Consider the following 17,500-nt stretch of genomic DNA (forward strand, 5'->3'; position numbering starts at 1 on the left):
TGCTGGAAGTAGTGGAAGTGGAGAGGTAAAGTGAGAATTATCAATGCTGAGGGACAGCATACTTGTTAAAGCCGAGGGACTGATCACCACAAAATTCTCTCTCCACTTCTGCTGTCTCCAGTATTTATTCCCTGCATAGGAATGAAAAATACCTTTGCTTAGAGACACGTTTCCATCATTAACGATGCCCAGGCGTTACACATGTCTCGGTCATAACTTTGTTAGTGTTATTTACTATTAATGTGAAGATACGTAGATGTCTGGATCTACCAGCAGATGTGTAGATGTCTGGATCTGCCAGCAGATGTGTAGATGTCTGGATCTGCCAGCAGATGTGTAGATGTCTGGATCTACCAGCAGATGTGTAGATGTCTGGATCTACCAGCAGATGTGTAGATGTCTGGATCTACCAGCAGATGTGTAGATGTCTGGATCTACCAGCAGATGTGTAGATGTCTGGATCTGCCAGCAGATGTGTAGATGGCTGGATCTACCAGCAGATGTGTAGATGTCTGGATCTGCCAGCAGATGTGTAGATGTCTGGATCTACCAGCAGATGTGTAGATGTCTGGATCTGCCAGCAGATGTGTAGATGTCTGGATCTGCCAGCAGATGTGTAGATGTCTGGATCTGCCAGCAGATGTGTAGATGTCTGGATCTGCCAGCAGATGTGTAGATGTCTGGATCTGCCAGCAGATGTGTAGATGTCTGGATCTGCCAGCAGATGTGTAGATGTCTGGATCTGCCAGCAGATGTGTAGATGTCTGGATCTGCCAGCAGATGTGTAAATGTCTGGATCTACCAGCAGATGTGTAGATGTCTGGATCTACCAGCAGATGTGTAGATGTCTGGATCTACCAGCAGACGTGTAGATGTCTGGATCTACCAGCAGATGTGTAGATGTCTGGATCTACCAGCAGATGTGTAGATGTCTGGATCTGCCAGCAGACGTGTAGATGTCTGGATCTACCAGCAGACGTGTAGATGTCTGGATCTACCAGCAGACGTGTAGATGTCTGGATCTACCAGCAGATGTGTAGATGTCTGGATCTACCAGCAGATGTGTAGATGTCTGGATCTGCCAGCAGATGTGTAGATGTCTGGATCTGCCAGCAGATGTGTAGATGTCTGGATCTACCAGCAGATGTGTAGATGTCTGGATCTGCCAGCAGATGTGTAGATGGCTGGATCTACCAGCAGATGTGTAGATGGCTGGATCTACCAGCAGATGTGTAGATGGCTGGATCTACCAGCAGATGTGTAGATGGCTGGATCTACCAGCAGATGTGTAGATGTCTGGATCTACCAGCAGATGTGTAGATGTCTGGATCTACCAGCAGATGTGTAGATGTCTGGATCTACCAGCAGATGTGTAGATGGCTGGATCTACCAACAGATGTGTAGATGTCTGGATCTGTCAGCAGATGTGTAGATGTCTGGATCTACCAGCAGATGTGTAGATGTCTGGATCTACCAGCAGATGTGTAGATGTCTGGATCTGCCAGCAGATGTGTAGATGTCTGGATCTGCCAGCAGATGTGTAGATGTCTGGATCTGCCAGCAGATGTGTAGATGTCTGAATCTGCCAGCAGATGTGTAAATGTCTGGATCTACCAGCAGATGTGTAGATGTCTGGATCTGCCAGCAGATGTGTAGATGTCTGGATCTGCCAGCAGATGTGTAGATGTCTGGATCTGCCAGCAGATGTGTAGATGTCTGTATCTGCCAGCAGATGTGTAGATGTCTGGATCTGCCAGCAGATGTGTAGATGTCTGGATCTACCAGCAGATGTGTAGATGTCTGGATCTGCCAGCAGATGTGTAGATGTCTGGATCTGCCAGCAGATGTGTAGATGTCTGAATCTACCAGCAGATGTCTAGATGTCTGGATCTACCAGCAGATGTCTAGATGTCTGGATCTGCCAGCAGATGAGTAGATGTCTGGATCTGCCAGCAGATGTCTAGATGTCTGGGTCTGCCAGCAGATGTGTAGATGTCTGGATCTGCCAGCAGATGTGTAGATGTCTGGATCTACCAGCAGATGTGTAGATGTCTGGATCTACCAGCAGATGTGTAGATGTCTGGATCTACCAGCAGATGTGTAGATGTCTGGATCTACCAGCAGATGTGTAGATGTCTGGATCTACCAGCAGATGTGTAGATGTCTGGATCTGCCAGCAGATGTGTAGATGTCTGGATCTGCCAGCAGATGTGTAGATGTCTGGATCTGCCAGCAGATGTGTAGATGTCTGGATCTGCCAGCAGATGTGTAGATGTCTGGATCTACCAGCAGACGTGTAGATGTCTGGATCTACCAGCAGACGTGTAGATGTCTGGATCTACCAGCAGACGTGTAGATGTCTGGATCTACCAGCAGACGTGTAGATGTCTGGATCTACCAGCAGACGTGTAGATGTCTGGATCTACCAGCAGACGTGTAGATGTCTGGATCTACCAGCAGATGTGTAGATGTCTGGATCTACCAGCAGATGTGTAGATGTCTGGATCTACCAGCAGATGTGTAGATGTCTGGATCTACCAGCAGATGTGTAGATGTCTAGATCTACCAACAGATGTGTAGATGTCTGGATCTACCAGCAGATGTGTAGATGTCTGGATCTGCCAGCAGATGTGTAGATGTCTGGATCTACCAACAGATGTGTAGATGTCTGGATCTACCAGCAGACGTGTAGATGTCTGGATCTACCAGCAGATACATCAGAAAAATTATCGGAATAATAGTAGAAGTCTTCAGGAGGAAACAGGACCACTACTTCCACCAAATGCCGGATTAATCAGGCTGTGATGGCTATGTGGAACAGCAGGCCACTAATAACAGCCTGGCCAAAGGCCGAGCTGCGTGGGTAGAAAAGCCCTTGACACTGGTTATAGGTATATCACAGGTAGTGTGTGTATGTATTTATAGTAGTCTACTGGGTGGATTTTATTATAAATATCGAAAGCTCTAAATTTTTATGGGTAATACAAAATACACACACACACACACACACACACACACACACACATTTAAACACGAGAAGAGACATTCGACGACATACACACGCACTCTGTGCTATAAATACGAAGAAATTATTAATATAAATGTCATAGTGGAATGCAAGTTCAATAATGTTAAATTCTGCACAACAACAAACTGTTTCTGAAAAACACGTGTTGGTGTGTGGATGGCGGTGTTGGTGTGTGGATGGCGGTGTGGGTGTGTGGATGGCGGTGTGGGTGTGTGGATGGCGGTGTGGGTGTGTGGATGGGTTTTTGGAGGGGTGGATGGAGGTGTGGGTGGGTGGATGGGTTTGTGGAGGGGTGGATGGAGGTGTGGGTGGGCGGATGGGTTTGTGGAGGGGTGGATGGGTTTACGGGTGTGTGGATGGAGGTGTGGGTGGGTGTTTGGCGGTAGGGTGGGTGGATGGGTTTGTGGAGGGGTGGATGGAGGCTTGTGTTGTCAATGTTTTATCCTTACTGTATGACACTTAGACACTCTCTCTCCCTCCCTCCCCTCCCTCTTTCTCTCTTCCTCCCTCCCTCCCCTCCCTCCCTCTTTCTCTCTTCCTCCCTCCCTCCCCTCCCTCCCACTTTCTCTCTCCCCTCTGTCTTCTCTCTCTCTCTGTCTCTCCCTCTCTCTCTCTCTCTCTCTCTCTCTCTCTCTCTCTCTCTCTCTCTCTCTGGATCATTACCTTTAAAAATTAAGCACCTGACTGGTTCTCCAGATTACAATTATTCTCTTCATGTTGACATACAAGTTGCACTGCTGTTGTTTGTCAAGTTGCAAGACTTGACTCAACTTCATATTGCATCGTAGAGACTTTCGGGAAACTTCGAAAAACTTGTTTTGTGATTATTTCATTACCTTTTTTTTTTAAGTTATTGGAAGGGATAGTTGGCATTTTAGTTAGTTGGAAGGGGCTTTCTTTTTGCTAGGAGGAAGGGTGGTATTTTTGCTAGGGATGGGGGAGGTATAGCGTGCCCCGTGGTGTAATTTTGTATTCGTTGTGCATCACTTGTAACCACATTCCAACATGTTATCTTAAGGTGTCCTGTGGCTTGGTTGGCAGCGCACTCGTCTCACATACTGAGTATCCGTAGTTCGATCCCGGCACGGGTGGAAACGTTGAGCATGTTCCTTTACACCTGCTGCCACTCCACTGTTTACCTAGCTCTAAGTAGGTACCTGGGTATTAGTTGGCTGTTGTGAGTCGCATCCTGGGGTGGTGATAGTATCTGGAGTTTATCTGGAGAGAGTTCCGGGGGTCAACGCCCCCGCGGCCCGGTCTGTGACCAGGCCTCCTTAGGTCAGTGTCCCAGGATGCGACCCACACCAGTCGACTAACACCCAGGTACCCATTTTACTGATGGGGAACATAGACAACAGGTGGAAAGAAACACGTCCAATGTTTCTACTCTGGCTGGGAATCGAACCCAGGCCCTCACCGTGTGAAGCGAGAGCGTTAACCACCAGGCCACCAGAGCCCCTATAATAATATAATTCGATAATATCTTTTATTTCTACAAGTGCATGCTCAAGGTATACAGGTACCTGGATTACCTGGAGGTTATTCCGGGGATCAACGCCCCCGCGGCCCGGTCCATGACCAGGCCTCCCGGTGGATCAGGGCCTGATCAACCAGGCTGTTACTGCTGGCCGCACGCAGTCCAACGTACGAGCCACAGCCCGGCTGATCCGGCACTGACTTTAGGTATCTGTCCAGCTCTTTTGAAGGCAGCCAGGGGTTTATTGGTAATTCCCCTAATGCTTGATGGGAGGCTGTTGAACAGTCTTGGGCCCCGGACACTTAAGGTGTTTTCTCTTAGTGTACCAATGGCGCCCCTACTTTTAATTGGGGGCACTTTGCATCGCCTGCCCAGTCTTTTAATTTCGTAGGGAGTGATTTCTGTGTGCAGATTTGGGACCATTCCTTCCAGGATTTTTCAAGTGTAGATTATGATATATCTCTCCCTCCTCGTTCGGCTTTGAAATGAGCAGAGGTAGGATAACAACTTTTAGCCTGTAAAATTGATTTGTGTAACAAAATAGCTTCAGACATGGTAGGTCACTGCTTGTTTGGCTGTGTGCATCATTTAAGTATGAGGTGGCCTTACGTGTTTCAGGATGAGCAAGGAGAGGGTAGGGTGGGCAGGCGAAGTTACCTTATATGTAGGTGCAACATGGACCTTCAGGTTCTCACATGCCTCGAGGTGGTAAACACCGTATCAGAGTTCATCCTCTGTATGGGTATTCTTCTATAGCTGTAGAGTTTTAATTATTACTATCTTTCCAAATTTTCTGACTTTTTTTCATTGGTTCATACCCACTGTTCATAGTAGAAATAATTGCATGTACCTTCTGGTGGTGGTAATATCTGTAAAACCAAAACTGTCGTCTGGTCTACACCTTATTCTCCAACTTTCTTCCTTTGACTGCACGGCTAGGTGTTGCAGGTCCAGTGAATTTTTTGTGCTCGTGAGAGGAGAGGTGGTGGTTTTGATTAAGGGTATGTGGAGTGTTATTATAAGGGAAACGAGTTGATTAGGGAGGGAGGGAGTGAGTTAATGATTTATATTAGTGAGAGAATACACTGACAGGTATGTTAACAAGACACAATATGCTTTTTATGGCATTTTTGAGAAGACGTTTTATCCATCAGGGGCTTTTTCAATACTCTCACAAATGAGTTAAAAGAGAACATGGGTATAATGAAGAGATGTGAGGTATAGAGATGGGCGAGTGACGTAACTTGCAGTAATGTTACTCAGCCAAGTGTTTCAGAAATTAAAAAATTAACCTGTGTGATGGTGTTGTAGCAATCAGAGCAAATTCTAAACATAGTCGGTCCCATCTGTCATTTTCCTTGGTAATTAGTTTGGTGCTGGGGGAAGTTCATCAGATGGTTACCTGTGTTGCGATTAATAGTAAAGACATTGTTCGTGTCATCTCTGGCCGGCGCTTCTGCATTTGCTGAACCTCGCTTTCAGGTCCCTAAAAGTTTAATTTTCCTGGTTATTTTCAAATAATTTACAAACATCGATACAATGGCATTTAGCTCTTCTGGTACGTCTTATATGTACCGTATATACTCACATATGAAAAACATCACTGGCACCAGGGTTCACCTCTGTGGGACCCTTCCTTCATATTACTTGTCCTTCATACCTCCTGTGTGTACTCGCTTATTTGCGGTTGCAGGAGTCGATTCATAGCTCCTGGCCCTGCCTCTTCACTGATCGCTACTAGGTCCTCTCTCTTCCTGCTCCATGAGGTTTATCAAACCTCATCTTAAAACTGTGTATGGTTCCTGCCTTCACTACGTCACTTGCCAGACTATTCTACTTCTTAACAACTGTATGGCTAAAGAAATACTTCCTAACATCCCTTTGACTCATCCGAGTCTTCAGCTTCCAATTGTGACCCTTTGTTTCTGTGTCCCATCTCTGGAACATCCTGTCTCTGTCCACCTTGTCAATTTCTCGCAGTATTTTGTATGTCGTTATCATGTATCCCCTAACCCTCCTGTCCCCCAGTGTCGTCAGGCCAATTTCCCTTAACCTTTCTTTGTAGAACATTCCCATTACCTCTGGAACTAGTCTTGTTGCAAACCTTTGCACTTGCTCTAATTTCTTGACGTGCTTGTCCAGGTGTGGGTTCCAAACTGGTGCTGCATACTCGGTGCATACACGGTGTATAGTGTCTTGAACGATTCCTTACGCCATTCTCAGGTTTGCCAGGCGCCCATATACTGCAGCAGTTATCTGGTTGATGTGCGCCTCAGATGTTCTCGGTATTATACCCACCCCAAGATGCTTTTCCTTGAGTGAGGTTTGCAGTGTTTGGCCACCTAGCCTATATTCTGTCTGCGGTCTTCTTTGCCCTTCCCCGATCTTCATGACTTTGCATTTAGCAGGATTAAATTCGAGGATCCAGTTGTCGGACCAGACTTGCAGCCTCTGTCCAGGTCTCTTTGAAGTCCTGCCTGATCCTCATGTGATTTAATTCTCCTCATTAACTTCACATCACCTGTGTGTCTGTGTGTGTCTGTGTGTGTCTGTGTGTGTCTGTGTGTGTCTGTGTGTGTGTCTGTGTGTGTGTCTGTGTGTGTGTGTCTGTGTGTGTGTGTCTGTGTGTGTGTCTGTGTGTGTGTCTGTGTGTGTGTCTGTGTGTGTGTGTGTGTGTGTGTGTGTCTGTGTGTGTCTGTGTGTGTGTCTGTGTGTGTGTGTGTCTGTGTGTGTGTCTGTGTGTGTGTCTGTGTCGTCTTCGTCTTGGTGAGAGCTGCATATGTCGAGAAGATGTTTTCTGGATAGAGAAATTGGGGTTGTCGTCAATGCATTGTAGTTCACTGTGGAAATATACATATGTACACGAGGGAAAACAGTTATAGACTGTGGTGTATGAACACAGCTTCAGGAGAAGATATGTTAAGGTACAAGAGGCCAGAAATCAGTAATGCTAATCAAAATCCGAATCGGGACCAGGAACCGACAACCACAACTTAGTAAGTAAATATATGTAAATATACTGGGAAGACGTAAAACAGAGTAAAACTTAATTATAGCTGCCTGTCTCTCGAGGGAAGCTAGAAGTGGGTGAGGAGGGATGAGCCCCTGATAGTGGTGAAGGAAGAGGGAAAGGTGAGGGCAGGAGGCGGTGAGGAGAGGGTGGTGGTGTGGGGAGGCGTGAGTAATCGAAAATCTTAATGAACTATAACACCTGGAATAATAATCTTAGAGAAGTGTTTGAGAGTTGAGTTGACGGATCGAGTAAAGCTGCCAATGAAATGAGAGAACTTCTGGTGAGGAGTTAAAAGATCCTGGAACTGATCCGCGAGGAACTGCAAGAAATCCATCATAACATTCAATGAAGAAAACGAGACTACGATCTAGGAAAATAGAACAATAATAAACTGGGCAAACAAAATACTTGATGCAAACATTATACATGTATAAGGTTGAGTAATTGGCCCATTGGAATTATAGTAAACTAAGTTATATATATTTTGAGATATGTACCCTTCAGCGTGTATTTGCAGTTTTTCTCAGCTCACACTCATCCAGAGAGAGAGATACTCATCAGATATATATGAAGTGTATTATAAGATATGACACTAAGTAAACAATCTGTTAGGTAATGCTTAAGGTGACGGGAAGAAGGCAGGTTCAGATTTGATCGTAAATAATCATGGATAGGCAATGATCTCGTATACAGGATATGGAATCTCAGAACCAGGGTGTGACCAGATGGCAAGTATGATGAATACTGAACACATTACAGGTTGACCTTCCCACATAGGCAGATGATGATAACATATTCGAAAGGGAAAACGAGAAACGTCAAAGGTTTTGACAAAAATGTCATTCAATCGTGACTAATATACCTTAAAGATGTTAACTACTGACACTGGAAAGAGGTCCCAGAGGGGTCCATACACATTACGGAATTGGAAATCAAGACCTTAAACTGGTTCCTCTATTTCGTGTTAAACTACAGAGTCTATCCCCAGATCATATTTTTAAAACCTTTCATTGTTAACACGGGTGCCAGGTAACAATTGCTCAGAAAGTTATTCCTTTCATGAAGCCCAGAATTCCAACTATATCCATCAGAAAGTGTTCAGTTTCATAGTGCACCAGCTGTTTGTATCTTCAAGATTCCCATCCTCTTTATAGTCTTACGCTCATAATCGAGTAGATTTTTGTGCTGGAAGGAATGTAGGCTCCTCTAAATTGTTAACTGATGCCTGAATGACGTCAAAGACAAAAGTAGCAGAACGAGCATATGCTGGGGAACACTTTCCCTTACCGAGAGCTTCCAGTCATACAAATATACACATCCAACATGTACAAATTCTCCTTGCAGTATATATTCGTATGTGCTTCAAGTACACTTTTTTTTACATAAATCAGTTTTACAGATCTATTATCCTACCTCAGCCCTATCAAAGGTATACTACTACTAACACAAAGGTACCTAATTACTGCTGGATAAGCAGGGGCAGCAGGTGTAAGGAACCTTACCCAGTGTTTCCGCCGGTGCCGGGGATAGAACTACGGTCATATTGTCCCTGTAGAAAGTTTTCCTCTATGCATGTCTTTGTGTTTATTCGTGTGTGAAGTACGCCCTTCAACAATCTTGGTAGCTGAGGTGATTTTGTCTGTAGCCTATCACAACCCTGTGATAGTGATTTTGTCTGTAGCCTATCACAACCCTGTGATAGTGATTTTGTCTGTAGCCTATCACAACCCTGTGATAGTGATTTTGTCTGTAGCCTATCACAACCCTGTGATAGTGATAGTGTCTGTAGCCTATCACAACCCTGTGATAGTGATTTTGTCTGTAGCCTATCACAACTCTGTGATAGTGATAGTGTCTGTAGCCTATCACAACCCTGTGGCCTCAGTATAAGTTCTGGGTTTCATGGGTGGAGCCAGTTGAGTTATAGGGTTTCCAGTTTTTCGACTACAGTAGGGTCATTAATGTTGCCAAGAATATTTTCATCCCTTGAAAAAAGGGATTTTCAGTCACCTCACACCGTTCATCCACTAATTATTATTATAATAATCAAGGGGGAAGCGCTAAACCCGGAGGATTATACAGCGCCTGGGGGGGGTGTGGAAGGCATTCAGGCTTAATTCGGGGAACTGGAGCACAGATCCAATTCCCTAAATCAAGAGCCCCTCACCAACATCAAGGAACCTTCCTTGAGGGGTTCATCCACTGGGATAAACACCTCTCGGTGGAAATACCCTTTATGGGTAGCGTGTGTCCCAAAGTATCGTCATCCATAAAAATTCATTACTTCAGATCATATATTTTTAGAATATTATTCTTTATAAATTTCGAGATTAAATGCGTTTGTAAATTATTAATCCATATTTTGTCATAAATTTCTGTCACCTGCTTCGTAATGTATATATATATATATATATATATATATATATATATATATATATATATATATATATATATATATATATATATATATATATATATATTCGTTTTGTTGTAAACTTTGGAAGTTTAGTGTATCCCCACGCAAGGGAACACCTCAGTTCACCCTCTAATAAAGAAAATGTTTTCAATTCATGTTTAAGAGCTTTAAGTAAATGAATTCAGACAGAAATATTGTACTAGACACTCTGGTTACTTCTATAATAAAGTGTTGGAATTAATAATAGTCGGTTTAAATATATATTATTACGGTTTATGTGCATGACTTAGGCAGGTGGAGGAAAAAAATAAGCGTGTTACCTTGAATGTTATACTGAAAATAACTCTGCGTTTTCTTTAACTTTTAGCACTAATGGATGAAAGGAATGTACATAAAGTAATATGTATTCTGATGATCTCTCGTGGTGTGTGTGTGTGTGTGTGTGTGTGTGTGTGTGTGTGTGTGTGTGTGTTTGTGTGTGTGTGTTTGTGTGTGTGTGTTTGTGTGTGTTTGTGTGTGTTTGTGTGTGTTTGTGTGTGTGTGTGTGTGTGTGTGTGTGTGTGTGTGTGTTTGTGTGTGTGTGTGTGTGTGTGTGTGTGTGTGTGTGTGTGTGTTTGTGTGTGTGTTTGTGTGTGTGTGTGTGTGTGTGTGTGTGTGTGTGTGTGTGTGTCTATAAATATATATATATATATATATATATATATATATATATATATATATATATATATATATATATATATATATATATATATATATTATATATATATATAATTTGTATTATGTCAATCCCAATAAAGCCATATTTTGGATTAAAACATTCTTAGCCTTAATGGCCCTAGTGTGTCGTTAAACTTTAATCCCATTTAACAAACCAACCAACGAAATGTGTGTCCCTCTCATTGTATATACACCGAGAGATGTATCTCTCTCTCTCTCTCTCTCTCTCTCTCTCTCTCTCTTAGTGAATATACGAGGAGAGTTTAATCCCAATTTTAAGCATTTGAGAGTTCTAATTAACTTTATATAGTGGACAGTCTTCAGACCTAATAAACCAACCAGCTTGTGGAGTTCAGAAGACGAAGCTTTCTAGTAAAATTGTATGTCCCTAGTATCCGTTTTGATAACTATTTTTACCAGAATTAACAAGAAAAAAGACCAGAATTTGTATGTGAATGACCAGAATTTGTGTACGAGTGACCAGAATTTGTAAGTAAATGATCGGAGTTTGTGTGTGCATGATCGGAGTTTGTGTGTGCATGATTGGAGTTTGTGTGTGAATGACCAGAATTGTTGTGCGAATGATGATAATTAGTGTGCAAGTCTTCCCCTGTTTTCCTCCCTCCCTCTCACGTTTCTACTTTTCTCTTTCCTTTCTCTGTAGTTCCTTCCCTCTCTTGCGTCTCTCTCCTCCCCTCCTTCCCTTCCCCTGCTAGACAGGTATAAGCGCCTGTCGTGAATATTTCACAAAGACCTTTCATGGAGGCCAAGTCTGCTACAGCCTAGATGGAGGGCTTGTGTCCTCCCCCATCCTTCCCCTCCCCTCTCTTCCCCTCCTCTCTCTTCCCCTCCCCTCTCTTCCCCTCCTCTCTCTTCCCCTCCCCCCTCTTCCTCAACCCCCTCTTCCCCTCCCCTCTTCCCCTCCCCTCTTCCCCTCCCCTCTTCCCCTCCCCTCGACCCCTCTCCCCCCTCTTCCTTTCCCCTCTCTTTCCCTAATCTTTCCTTCACTCACTTCCTTACTCTCTTCTCTTCCTTCATTTATCTCTTCTTTGTTCTCATTCCCTCACTTTCCTCCGACCCTTCCCTCCCATCCCTCCTCCCTCCCCTCCACCATCTTTACCTTGCAAACTATCACAATTAGCCATCCCGGTCGTAACTTTCATTTTAGTGGGATGTATTGGGCTCAGTTCTTGGGACATCGATGCGAGCCTAATGTTGGGCTCAGTTTTCGGACCCGAAGTGCGACTGAGCATAATAATATTCGATTGTGCCAGTAGTGGGAATGAGGGCAGTGTTGAACTCAGCAGTGCCACTGAGCAAAGCGTTGGACTCGGTTCCTGGACCAGAAGCGGTATGACCGAGCAAAATGTTGGAGTCTGTTCCTGGACCAGCAGCGGTGCGACTGAGCAAAGCGTTGGACTCTGGTCTGGGGCCGGCTGAGTGAGGGTGGTGGAGGCTGGCCGGGTCGGGCTGGGCAGCCAGCTGGGAAGGTAAACATCATGGGCCGAGTACCGGGGCCCCGCTTCCTCTGCCGTGTTTGCTGGACAAACGCTCCCATCCGCTGGAAAATATTTCACCTGGCAAAAACATGTCGGGGAACCGTTGTTTGTGGAAGAAAGTGGAAATAGTTTGTAGAAGGGTTTTCAGCGGTGTTTTTTTTTTTTCCTTCTCTCGTTCCGTAGGATATTGAGACATGTTGTCATCTGACTGACAAGAGAGGGAGAAGGAAGGTGAGAGGAAAGTAGGTGCAGAGGTATGTAATGAATGAGAGAGAGAGAGAGAGAGAGAGAGAGAGAGAGAGAGAGAGAGAGAGAGAGAGAGAAAGAAAGAAATGAGAATTCTTTACAGCCTTGTTTACAAAGTAATCCACGTAGTTTTTCAATGTGATTGCAGAGTGAAACTTCACCCCAAAGATATAAATTTCATCACTGTTTCTTGTCCAACACCATGCTAAGTAGACATCATGCTAAGTAGACATCATGCTAAGTAGACATCATGCTAAGTAGACATCATGCTAAGTAGACATCATGCTAAGTAGACATCATGCTAAGTAGACATCATCATCATCATTTAAGTAACAGATGTGGTTGAGGGCAGTGAGAATCTCAAAGTAGTCATCTGCCCGGGCATGGGCAGTCGAAGTTGAGATGCAGCAGATTGTAGAGGTAGTTATAAAATAATACGGACAAAATGGACTTCTTTGTCGTACATGACTCCATTTTAGTGGGTTATTGAGTCTGCTCTACTAGGACGTGCCCTAAGACATCAAACTTAAGGATATTCATTCAGGAGTGAAGCCAAAGATTCCTTGAAGTTATAGTTTTACCCGGATGTCGCCACGCCATAACTTCGATCATTATGAAACCGAGCCAAGAGACAGGAGCAGCCTTTTATACTGCCAGAATTGAGGTGTGAAAGTAAGGATGGCGTCACGGAAGGTAGGGCCTGCTAGCGGAAGTAAGAACGTAGGAAATGAAAAACACTACAACAAGAGAACTAGCCCATGCTAGGCTGGTCCTCGACACCAACTTTTCTCATTCATAATTAGTGGTTGAACAGTGAAGTTGTAGATGCCCTCTGAACCAAAACGCCATGGCATGCTGTGTCAGAAAAGTATCATTGCATTAATGGTATACAATACAGACAAGCAGATGAATAAAACACATTCAATTCAATTCAATTCAATTCAAACTTTATTCTCTATAAGTATTACAATGCTGAGTTTAGAGAATTTGGTTATTGTGTGGTTTACATGTAGTAAAATAATAATTACAGAGTGTACCACTAGAACGCCTAGCATGGCTAGGCATTTCGGGCACATGTTCGGGCACATGTTCAGCAGTTTGGTGTCTTGACTAAATGTTTCGCCTGCTCAGCAGGATTCTTCAGTCGAAATAAAGTATTTCGACCGAAGAAGCTTGCTGAGCAGCGAAAGATACCAAACTGTTACACATATATCTTATATACTCGTCGATACTGGATACCAATAATATAATGATGCATGGTGGAGAGGTTCATTCAGTAACTAATGCCACATAGTATCTACGTTTGGTGACTGATGCCACATAGTGAAGAGTTACATTCAGTAACTGGTGGCACGCAGCGGAGAGTTACATTTCTTCTCTTTTACAAACTCTGTAAATATTGCAAATGCTGGTGGTGGGAATAAATGGGTACTCGATAAACTACCTGTGGTGTTTGCCTTTATTTTTCCTTGATCTTTACTGGTGACTTGTCTTACAACCAGTTACTATAGGACTTCTAATTATACCTATGTACATGTGCAAACTGGTTACCTCTGAGGCAGATATAATACTGGGTTGTAGTCCTGTGACGTGCGTGTCCACAAGGTTTGAAGTTATCTACGTCTGTGAGAGAATTAAGTCTCTAAACAGTTGTTTCTTCCTGACCAGTTTTTTCTGGTATCCTAGTAGAAGAACGAAACGTTATTGTAGGAAAGGCTTACGTTGTTTCACTGGTGGGGTAGTGATTACAGGTGATGTTTTGGAGACACTTGTTGACAGTGTGCTATCCTGTGATGGGTACCTTACTCATGGGATGGGCAGCAAAATACACTGCGTGTCTTTTGCTTCGGTAGTCGAAGTGATAGTTTGCTGCTGAGGTAGATGACCAGGTTGCTGCTGTGGCTGGGTCGTGATATAGGAGACCTAAGAGGTCTGTGTGTAGCCCCGTTTTCCCCCATCTTCCCCGCTCTCTCATTCGCCTAACCATTATCTCTTAACATTTCTTCTCTCCCCCACATCCCCATATTTTCTTTATTTCTCCTTTCACACTTCCACGTTATCCCTTTCTCTCCCCATAAACTCCCACATTCCTTCTCGCTGCCACTCCTCCACTTGCACCATTTTCGCCTCACCTTCTTGGGTGAGGTCTGAGCAAGAGTCTACCAGATCTAATTAAAACTTGGAGCGGAGAATCGGCGGTTTCAATCAGATGGGACGAGGGAGACTCCGCTTGTTTCATTAACTTAACTCACACAAGTTAGACTCGAGCCAACCAGCCGGGCAGATAGGGCGAGGAAGGGGGATGGGAAGAGCACGGGAAGGGGGCAGAGGATATTTTGAGATGGAAAAGAAGGGGGAAGGAGTCGTAAAGTTCTGTCTTTTTTTTTTTGAGTTCTGAGATTTGTAAGTTTTGCTTGTGTACTCACAAGACACTCACTTGGAGCTTGTCTCAAGTTTCCTCCTGCCTAAAGGTTGAAATCTTCAGTTCAGCTTAAAGAGAATAGTTTGGCATTGTGATCTGGGGCACCAAATATCTAATATTTAGGTTTCGTTGGGGTGCTACAAGCCATAGGTTCGAACCTTACTTCTCAGTTGTGAGATTTAAAAATGCAAATACGCGATCCTTATGTGGTATCCAAACATACTTGAAATCTCCCTGGCTGACAGCCTGAAGTGTGAGTGAGGCAAGATGAAGGTATTCCCACATGACACACCACCAGAGTTGCTGGGAGGAATTAGCATGTGAAGGATGAAATCTTCAATTCAGATTGGAGGAAGGAAATATGGAGGAAGTGAATGTATTTAGATATTTGGGAGTGAACGTGTCGACAGGTGAGTCTGTGAAAGACGAAGTGAACCTTAGAATAGACTGGAGGGGAGAAGGTAGGTGGTATGTTGAGATATCTGTGGAAAGCAAGTTTATCCATGTAGTCAAAAAAAGTAGTGTACCAGAGTATAGTGGTATCAACACTTACATAGTGTATGGGCGTGAGGCATGAGCTGTGAGTCCTGCAGCGAGGAGGAAGCTGGAAGGAGTGAAGTTGTCAAGTCCGAGAGCAATGTGTGTTGTGAATGTTGTAAAATAAAAAAAAAATAGAAAACACTGTGGGGCTTAAAAAAAAATCTGAGGGCGGAAGAGCGGCTGTCGAGGTGGTTTGCTATTCAGAAACGATGGAGCAGAATAGGATGACAAAAAAGGGTGTATAAATCCGGGGTAGCAGGAACGAGGGATACGGGTTGTTCCCGGGAGCAACGATGGTTTAAAAGTATGTGATGTAAATGGTTTAGAAAACCGGCATGTTGAAGATTGAGACTCTTGTGCAACATTATTAAGGAAACTCTTCGCCAGCCATTGGCTTCTTCAATCCAATACAGAGAAGTGGTTTGAATATCCAGCAGAAACGCGCGCGCGCGCGCGTGTGTGTGTGTGTGTGTGTGTGTGTGTGTGTGTGTGTGTGTGTGTGTGTGTGTGTGTGTGTGTGTGTGTGTGTGCGCGTGCGCGCGCGTGTGTGTGTGTGTTTGTTTTAAATCGGAGTGATTTTTTTTGAGGGGGGGAGATCACGTGCAGTTGGAACGTGAACAAGGGGAAAATTATGGAGAACTTAAGGGGAAATAGGTGGAGATGTGTCCTGGAAGTGGGACGTACAGATTCTGCAGTCCGAAGGAGTAGGGATGTAGCTGTTTTGAGTTGACATCTGAAGTGTGATGTCTACACACGTCTAAGACAAATATTCAATAAATGATGGAGAATCTGTTTCCTTTTTTTTTTTTTGTCACCCTTGATGTCGTGTATGCATGTACGTGTATGGTATGTATGTAATTTATATATATATATATATATATATATATATATATATATATATATATATATATATATATATATATATTAATGTCGTGCCGAATAGGCAGAACTTGCGATCTTGGCTTAAATAGCAACGCTCATCTTGCCATATAGGACAAGTGAAAATTTGTGTATGCAATAATTTCACCAAAATCATTCTGAACCTAACGAAAAAACATATTTCACTGGGTTTGTTTAGTATTAAATTATTGTAAACAAATCAAAAGTATATTTAGTTGGGTTAGGCTAAAATAAATTGCGCTTGTTATAGTAAGGTTAGGTAAGTTTTCTAAGTTCCTTTTGGTGGAAAATTATAAATTTTTACATGAACATCAATGAAAAAATATATTTTTAAACGTATAGGAGAAAATTTTAGAAAGGACTTAATTTTAAACGAGTTCTTGCTAATTGACCAGTTTTACATATTCGGCACGACATTATATATATACATATATATATTATATATAAATATATATATATACATTATATATGTATATACATATATACATTATATATGTATATACATATATACATTATATAGATATATACATATATACATTATATATATATATATAGATATATACAGTCTATATATATAAATATATACATTATATATATAAATATATATACATATATATATATACACACACACACATATATATATATATATATATATATATATATATATATATATATATATATATATATATATATATATATATATATATATATAACAAGTTAAGAAAGCCTAGAGAACAAATGGATTTGTCAGTTAAAAATAGGAGAGGAGAGTTATTAAATGGAGAGTTAGAGGTATTGGGAAGATGGAAGGAATATTTTGAGGAATTGTTAAATGTTGATGAAGATAGGGAAGCTGTGATTTCGTGTATAGGGCAAGGAGGAATAACATCTTGTAGGAGTGAGGAAGAGCCAGTTGTGAGTGTGGGGGAAGTTCGTGAGGCAGTAGGTAAAATGAAAGGGGGTAAGGCAGCCGGGATTGATGGGATAAAGATAGAAATGTTAAAAGCAGGTGGGGATATAGTTTTGGAGTGGTTGGTGCAATTATTTAATAAATGTATGGAAGAGGGTAAGGTACCTAGGGATTGGCAGAGAGCATGCATAGTTCCTTTGTATAAAGGCAAAGGGGATAAAAGAGAGTGCAAAAATTATAGGGGGATAAGTCTGTTGAGTGTACCTGGTAAAGTGTATGGTAGAGTTATAATTGAAAGAATTAAGAGTAAGACGGAGAATAGGATAGCAGAT

General features: G+C 42.8%; 1 protein-coding gene across 2 annotated transcripts in view; it reads left to right on the forward strand.

The window, feature by feature from the left end:
* Positions 1-17,500, forward strand: part of LOC128692620 (uncharacterized) — a 442,432-nt gene that overhangs the window by 93,364 nt on the left and 331,568 nt on the right. The window lies entirely within an intron of this gene.

The sequence above is a fragment of the Cherax quadricarinatus genome, chromosome 30 (genome assembly GCF_038502225.1).
Source record: "Cherax quadricarinatus isolate ZL_2023a chromosome 30, ASM3850222v1, whole genome shotgun sequence".
NCBI lineage: Eukaryota > Metazoa > Arthropoda > Malacostraca > Decapoda > Parastacidae > Cherax > Cherax quadricarinatus.